This window comes from Onychostoma macrolepis, chromosome 24, assembly GCF_012432095.1.
Source record: "Onychostoma macrolepis isolate SWU-2019 chromosome 24, ASM1243209v1, whole genome shotgun sequence".
NCBI classification, from domain to species: Eukaryota; Metazoa; Chordata; class Actinopteri; order Cypriniformes; family Cyprinidae; genus Onychostoma; species Onychostoma macrolepis.
The window spans coordinates 19,715,955-19,722,475 of NC_081178.1; positions in this window are offsets into that span (position 1 = coordinate 19,715,955).

Consider the following 6,521-nt stretch of genomic DNA (forward strand, 5'->3'; position numbering starts at 1 on the left):
CTTTGAGAAAAAAAACAAATTCATCATGGAGTTTGCGGCCAGCAATGACACAGTAGGGATTAGTCACTTTGTAATGTGCATGTATTGCATGTGTTGAGATTTTTTTTACTAGACACATACCTTTCATGGCCAATGTACACTGTAAAAAAATCGTAATATCAAAACAAAAGGCTTTTATTAGAGGGAAAAAAAAAATCTAATTTGACTGAATTTTAAGGGTCAGATCTTAAGGTGACAATTACATTGTTTTTTTACACAAGTCAATTTTACAGTGGAACTCAAAATATGCCGAATATGTGTGAGATTTCCTAAACTTAAAGACTAGCTATCCTTAATGGCCGCCAATAGTCCCAGACTCATCAGATGAATCCAGCCATTCAAATGATTAAAAAGTCATTTTCTTAACTGTCCTCCCAGGACCTTTTTCTGTTCTTCTTCTGTATTTTTTTCTTTTTTTTAAGAAAACATTAAATTGCTTCAATCAAGCAGGGCTGTCTCCTGCGCGTAGTGTAATTTGTAGCTCCGTTTGCATGCGGTGCGGTTATTTGTCATTGTTTTCCTGTAGCACATTTCCCAAATGGTACGATCAGCCTTTAATACTCTAAATTGCCGCTCTGTTACTAATGGTGATGTGGACAGATGTGGATTTGCACTATAGTACAGCATGTGTGTTTGCAGAGCTAAATTAATGACTAAAAACAGAGCAGAAGAAAGCATATGCCACGTGCAACACAGTACGATGAACAAAATTAATTAGGTAAACTGCGGCTCTCTCACTCGCAAAACCTACTGAATCACGGCTCAAGAAATACAGCCCGGTTCCCATGACATTGGCTTTCGATTACAGTAAAGGCAGAGAAAGACACTATATAGAGAGAGAGTTTTGTCTGGATGTTTTCTGATTCACAGCGTGCTGAGAATTATTCTCTTGTTTCAGGCTCACACAACACAATATCTGACAAAAATCTAATGAAAAGCCAGTGGAGTATATTTCTCCTGCACTATTACTCTCCCCCACCAAATGACCTTTCATGCTTTGTAGTCCAGGGTAACAGGGTCGGCTCCTTATATAATCAATATTCTATTATGATAGTGTGTTAAGCGTGTGGAGGTTTACAACTTCACTGTAATAGCGTCCTTATATCATCTCCTGGCAGTCTGTATTGTTGTGTTTGTGCTGGGACTGAGGTGATAGACCCAGCCTTGACTGTTTGCTAAAGAAGATGCCTTTCCAACAGCAAATGTGACTGGGAATTCTGACTGGAATAATAATACAGGGCGATCTCCTTTGTATTCATATGTCAAGTGTACAAATGTATTTGTATACATTTATATGACGTGACAATGTACAGCGTCAACATTATGACTGCATCTAAATCTTAACCCATATCTTTAGAGCTGTAGATATGTACAAGCCTTTACGTGCAGCTGATAGCACCAGAGGTCACTGAGTTCAGTATTCACATGATAACTCATAGCAGGCGTCAATCGGTTAGTGATGAAGAAACCAGAATTTTTAGTCCGAAAAAGATGGCACTAATGAAGGTGAAGTCATTGCAGTCCTTTTACGGCTGAATTTAATTATCATCAAAGCTTGATAAATATGAAATTTTTCAATGTCAGTGTTTGGAAATCTCAAAGAACACAATCTAAAACATAATAAAATCAAATTAGGCAAACAAGGTTTTTTTTTTTTTTTTTTTGCTGATCTGCAGCTGTAGCTGTTTCAGAGTGTTGCATGCTGGGTGATTTAACATTGCTAGTGAGGCAGAGAGCTCAGAAAAGGTTACAGCTACGCAGAGTCATTAAAGATTCATTTCATTATGCCTCTCCCTTTCTCCGATAATTAACTTCTGTGAGTATTTCACCCACGTAAACGTTGTTGGCTCTCTGTCACTGCAGCGTTTGAATGTCATTTCCACAGTTAGGTTGAAAGAAATGTTTTATTTATAACATAGAGAGGGTTAACACTAGACTTTGACACCAATGACTAAAATATAGAGAGATTGCACATCGTTGTAATTATTCAACATTTCGGGCTTATTTCTTTTGTGGAATTTGTGGCATTATTTGTGTTTGTCTGTGGCATTATAGCTTAATTCTGCTGGGTTTAAAAATTTCCTTTGCTCATTTTGTTTTGTTATGCCCCCTTGGGTCATCATAGTCTAGGAATATTTTTATCATGAATTTCTTTTGATAAAATGACTGAGTTGTCAATTAGTATTAATTCAAGCAGATGCAGTAAGGAATGATTGTGAGAGTTGCGTGTTGTGCTTGTTAGCTGCGTCTGTAGGTGCACAATCTCACGGTAAACATCCGTCATGATGTAACATAGAGCAACCGGGATCTGTATTCCTCGGCGCTGGCATCTCTCCAACACATCCTATAAATGAGGTAATCGTCCTTGACTATAAAATTTGCATTTTCAAGACTTAATTGCTATCATTACATTTTTTCGTAATTCTATTAATTTAACAGAATGGGGTACTGGCTTTTATGGTTATAATTTGCATTAAAACAATGCACTCCAAAAATAGAGCCATCGCTGATATTGGATTGAGCAGGAGCACTGAAGGGGCGACAGGGACAGACGGGGCTTCCGGGATTGCAGTGAATATGTTGAAGTGTGTTGGCGTACAATGGATGCACAAGACATACACATACACAAAAAAAAACATTTAATCCGTCTACTTTGTGGATGTTGGAGCGTGCAGCTGTATAAAAGCATCATGAAAATGGGCCAGGCCTCATCACATTGTGTAAACTAAGTCAAGCTTGTGTCTTAATGGAGGCTGTTGTGGTTTAATGCTGCAAATATGTGTGTGATGTCAGCGTCACTTTGTTCCTCTGCTCCTAAATAGACAGTATGAGAAGGACATGTCCATTCCTTCATCAAAATAACCTTTTTAGGACCTTTTATATACTTCCGAGCTTCAGATAAAGAGAATAAAAAGACGAGCTCAGTAACTGCGTAAGTGCCTTAGTGCATCCTTTCAGGACAAGAAGCATTCTGCTGTGGCCAACATCTCCACATTGTGTGACCGAGCGGCTTTGCACTATAAGACAAAAAATCATAGAAAAATGGAAAAGGCACTGGTAATTTTTATTTATTTATTTATTTTTTTTGTTGATTTGTTTTTTTTTTTTACCAGGTCATTATCTCTTAGGTTTACAGATTTCCTTTAACCCCAAAACATAACACAGTGCAATGTGTAATTCAAACTGATTCAAAACTGTGAATGCATATAATACATTAATGGAATAAAAGGCCAAAAGAGATTGTTTTAATTGTTTTATTGTTTTAATAATCATTTGTTTAATAATTGTTTTAATTACTCTGTTCTAATTTTAACTGTAGTGTGTTACATTACATTTAAAGTTAATATATTTTAAATGTAATAAATTGCAACTTAATCATTACAAATGTGTAATTACATATATTTATCTAAATACATGACAAGCAAGTTTTAATAGAATGATATTAGGGTATATTTTAGTTAACCATAAATGCTTGTCATTGCAGTCGGCAGTACATTTTAGCCATATTTCAAAAAACAGTAGAAGTAATTATGAAATTACATATAAAGATGCACTTAAGTCCTACTTAAGTATACTTAAGCTTTATGATTAGGTAACAAGTAATTAGATTTAATGTGTATTTATACATTTACACATACAGTACAATACGTTAATTTAATTGTTAATAACATGCAATGAAGTGTATTATATTCAGTTTGCACTTACAGTAAGCATATTCTTTCAAATGTGTATCTTATGTAAATTTAAATTTTAAAAGTTTGTTTAATTTCAATGCACTTGCTAAAATGCATCATGTTATATAATAAAGTGGATAAATTAATGAATGCAATAATGCTCTTATTAGCATTGTTAACACTATTTCTTTGTAGTAAAGCAATTATATGCATTCCTTTACATAACAAATTAACAGAAGTTATGCCATACTTTCAAACCCCCGAGGCTGTTTGCAGTGGACCAACATCTTTGTCTCAGTGTGTGGACTTCCTTTAGCACAGCTCCTTCTAGTAACCTGACAGTCATGGACACACAGCAGGTTGTCCAGTCAAGAAGTGTTTTAGAGTTGAGTGTGTCTGCATAGGTAGAGCTGATGTGTCTGTGTACGTGTATTTTAGTACCTTGAGCAGGACCGATGGGCCACACTGTTAGCGTGTCAGAGAGCATCAGGTCAGCTTTACACGACCGCCGTGTGTGGAGGTGAATACGCGATCAGAACTCTAAAACACGCTAAGTGAGCTGTCAGCTAGCTGCAGCCAGCGCCGTCCATCATAAAGCTCCCAGCGGAGCTCAGGTTATGACAGACTCAAGACGCTGTCATGTTCAGAGACAAGACGCCACACGCAGGGTTACTAGATAGTGGCCTGATTCACGCTGCTTCGTATAACTCAGACTTACACAAGTTTTAAGAAATGGCCTGTGGTCTGTTCGGAGTTTAACACATTATTTTACCCAACAGGACTGGAGCTACTATAGACATTCAGGACATGTCCCACACAAAAATGCAGACAATCTAATTTCACATTTAGGTCCCCAAAATCTTGAATATTTATTTTACATCCTTGCTATTAAATGATAGAGAGTTTTCAGTGCAGAAGATCTAATAAACATGATTTCTGAGCAGCAGTGATCTTTAATTCTGTCCTGGTAATAGTCTGCTTTTATCAGCACTTCAGAAAATTAAAATCTGCTGAAAACTGCAGCTGAATATGAGAGTCATTCTGTACCTCACTCACTGCTTATTATGAAGCTAATGTTTGTTGTTGTATAATTCAGTTTCATTAACTAAGTGTGTTATGTGTGTATGCAAATAAAAATAAAAATAATAATAATACGGTAATAAATACAAAACCCTAAAAGAAGTTGCAAGATATTGTAAGATAGATCTTATAATGCACTTTCAAAGAATGGTTCTTCATTGAACATTATAAAAAGAGTTCTGTTTAGTACAACAAAGAGTTCTACTATTGTTACAAGCCAAAGAACCCCAATCTGGTACGGTTTAGAATATATATATATATTTTTATTTTTTATTTTTTCATATAAGAATGCACATTTAGTGTTTATTTTATTAAGTACATATACTTAGGTTCACTTAAATGTACTTGTAAGGCAAATGCCATCATGACATCAAATGTTTATTCACGACAATAAATGTTTAACTACTAATTTAAATAAAAAATATATAAAATGTATTTATTTTTTATGTTTGTGATTCCCAAACTCCCTAGCAAAATATTATACATACTCTAAAATATCAGCATACTCTGCTGCTAATATGTCAAGCTTTGAAACATTTCACTTGAATCTTATTGATAACTTAAAGTTTTATTAACAGAATACATTTCGTATTAGTGAATATCTGTGTTGATTCCTGATTAAAATTTTGTGCATTTTTGTTGTTTAGTATCATTTATCTAAAAACAAACAAACAAACAGTCTTTTTAGTACTCAACCATGTTCATTACTCACATCACCAGCTTTAGTCATTATTGCAAAATTTAGCTGCACACACAACGTATGTGAACAGAATATAGTAGTAATAATAATAATTTCTTAAAGATGTTGGTCTCAAAGATGCAGCTGAGTATCTCATCCTGCCAGTAATCGTCATGGGTGAGAATATCTGAGAGAAGACAGCGGCCAAGTCCTGGGATAAAGCGTCTGAACACAGGAGAGTTTGTTACCATAACTGGCAAATGCAGCGTTGTGACTATCTCACCATCTGCTCCACATGCCTTGGCTGAGGAATGATCATGTGTAGTTGGTCCATTTCAGCGAGGAAGGAAGTCCCGAGGCATTCATGCTTTTAAGAGGAAGTGCACATGGAGCGTGCAGAGTCTTCGGCTTGGTCAAATGGGCACAAGTCTCTCCCAAAGAGCTGCTGTCTCTAAATGAACCCCAGACAGTCACTGTAATAATTTCTGTCCCAGTGAGGGACAAATGGTACAGGTAGCATGTCCTCGGGTGGTTTTCACCTGGGTGTTTGGGGTGGTAACAGAGTCTTTCCTGTAGCTTAAAAAATCCTCTCTGTAAAAGCCCTCAGAATATAGATAGGAATAAAAAATTAAAGTTTGGTGTCAACAAAGTATTTAAATAATTAATTTTTTAATATCATTTTTTTTTCTCCATCTACAGACACTTAAATTTGTATTTTGGAGGTTTTCTATCCACTAGTTTGAAAGAAGACATGTTATTGAAACAAAATAGGCCAAAATCTCAAAATTGACCAGTGCATGAAAAAACAGTGTATTGCCTTAAGCAATGTTCTTAAGATATGTATTTATTTACTTACTAACTGAAACTGCATAACACCAATTGTGGCAAAGCTTAGAATGCAGCACAAGCTTGCAAAATCAAGCCTTTGCTGCTTAGAAGCATTGTGTTCATTTAAGTTTTGAGCCGTAGAATCCCTTAATATCTCTGTGGTGTCAGCTGCAATTAAGAGAGAACCTCTCAGAGAAAAGGCTTCGCTGAAGACAAGTGAC